General features: G+C 34.3%; 1 long non-coding RNA gene across 1 annotated transcript; it reads left to right on the top strand.

Annotated features, from left to right (window-relative positions):
• Positions 1-48: 48 nt before the first annotated feature.
• Positions 49-1,857, top strand: LOC119644670. The gene is made up of 3 exons (XR_005248553.1): positions 49-137; positions 194-683; positions 1,437-1,857. It is a non-coding gene; the product is annotated as an uncharacterized LOC119644670 (long non-coding RNA).
• Positions 1,858-2,480: the final 623 nt, after the last annotated feature.

The following is a 2,480-nucleotide window of genomic DNA, read 5'->3' on the forward strand; positions in this document are numbered from 1 at the left end:
TCTTGTTTTTTTATACATTGCATGTTCATAGGCTTACATTTTTTGCAGATGAGATTCACGATGGAATGAATTTAGAGCTGTACTACCAATAAATATTAGTTTTATATTGGAGAAAACACTTGTACTTTTTGGATTTTGTACGTAGCTATACATTAATATCGTTATTTTAATAAAAGTTTGTTTTGATTTTCAGTTTTTAAATGAATGGAATTCAATGGCAGTAATTTTGTCGGTTTTGTTTATATTAGTATGTGAAAAGAATGCGGGGAATAAATATAATATTGTTCATTTTGCTAAAGTTTTATCAGAAAACTTTTAAAAAATTGTAAGTGCTCTCATGTTTACTTCTATATGCCCTTCTCCCCCCTCTATATATACGCACTGAACGCTTACAAGAAGATAAATTAATTTGCTACTAGTTTAATGTGGGTTAAAATAATTTTGAAACGCAAGGAACTAATATGTGTGAGGCTTTATGAAGCAGTAAGAAGACTACATTAGCAACTAAAATAGAGAAAATCGTCATGTTTCTTGCCTAAGTGATGTAATAAATTTGTCATATATGTAGCGGAGATCCATCATGTATTTATTATGGGTGTGATTAGCACCCTCTGACGAAAACGATGTCATAACTTTGCGTATACGATATTGGTCTCTAAAACGCCCTGGCCAATCTTTTCGCGGTAAGTAAAAGAAAAATGCTAAATCGGCTCGTTGTCTCATCCATGATTACGAAAAAAAGCAACGTCTTTCTACTTATTGATGAAATAATCGAGCAAAAAAAAACCTGTGCCAAATTTGAACTCTCGACTTTAATTTTTTTGGTAATGTCACAATCCATTAAAGGGTTGACACGCTTTGGTAGATCTCTAATCTCTTATCATAGCCGTTAGAATTTTCAACGCAAAAAATCCTATGTTCTACTGTTGACTTCGTCCTTTCTTCTATATCATCGTTTATATCATGATATCATGATTTTTGTTATATTATGCCGGTAAGCTGTTGTGGTATCGTTTCACATGCAACGTACACAAAAGCTTGAATGAAGTTTTTGCTCCGTCTCGTTTGCGTATAAATAGCTGCACCAATTTTATGTCTATATTACTCAAACCGTGTCTTCATGTTTATGAACTTAATTTTTATAGTACGTTACTATAATTAAGTCGAACTTTTCCTATAATCAATCACAATTATATGATTAGAATATGTGAAAAAAACTGGGAAGAGTTGTTGCGGTCGTTCTGTGCGAGAAAGCTTGCATTTATAAAAGGAACCGAAGAAAGTAACTTTAAAATCGAACGGATTTCGTTTTAACACAATTTTCACAACATCTGAAATATTGCTATGCTCCTGTTCAAAATTTCTTTCATTCAAGATTTCATTAGTAAGAATTTAACTTATCCCCGAGTGTTAAAGTATTTCCCTTTTGTTCATAGATGCGGACAAGTTTAACCCTAATCGGACCATATGTGTGGTTTTATAACAAATCTAAACACTATAAGCCTCATAGGCTCTTATGAGGATCGTGACAATATTTAAATGTTACTAAATATGTCTATACCTTAATATCAAACGAGCCAGGCCATACGGGATATATTCATTATATCAAAGCGTTTGCAACGGCCAAACAGAAGTTTCAGAGGCGCAGCAAATCATGTCTGATGATACTGGCAAACAAGACTGCTCCACCGAGAGGATCGAAGGGACCCCAAAAATTGTGTATTCATACGTGTTAGACGGGCATCGCCTTGTCTTCATGGGAGACACAGGGCTCTTACTCATTTTCTTCTTCTTGCATCCCGGGAGTAATATGGGCTCGTAATTGATTGGAATTTTTACTGAGAGTTGGAAACCGTGGGATTTAAGAGTATCTCTTGCAAGTAACAACGTAAAACCAATAGAGACAACAGAAGCAGATAACTTATGATTAACAATAAAGTTTCAATAAAGAATATTTTTTAGTACTTAGAAGACTATTTAATTTGTGATCGTGTTCGTAGACGCATTACGTCCATCTTAAATATTTACATTTGGATTAAAAAAGAAATATCTGGGCTTCGCCTCCTAACTTGGTACATGATAAATATTTCATGAACCTGATAGACAATTTGGAAGTCTCTACTAACGAAAAAGGCATGTCGTGCGTGGGCTCGCCTATATTTTGTAGGTATTTTTAAATTTTTTAAGAGAAATAATGCTTTTTCAAAGCTCACTGTACCATCAGTTATATTGCAGAAACGCAAACGGACAAGTTTGTGCCAATCGAGATTTTATTCCCTTTGTTAAGCCAACTTATGGGCATAATTGTCGCATAATCACCGGAATGACAAAACTGCTATGCTACTAGCGACACAGATAACATTGGATATTGCATTTTCGGATATTGCTAGCAAGGGAGGAAGAATGGATCCGTTCATTTTGCTCGAACGTTTCTTCCATCTATAAAGATATATATTTGATGATGTTGCTAACGGGTACTT

This window comes from Glossina fuscipes, unplaced genomic scaffold, assembly GCF_014805625.2.
Source record: "Glossina fuscipes isolate IAEA_lab_2018 unplaced genomic scaffold, Yale_Gfus_2 0, whole genome shotgun sequence".
NCBI lineage: Eukaryota > Metazoa > Arthropoda > Insecta > Diptera > Glossinidae > Glossina > Glossina fuscipes.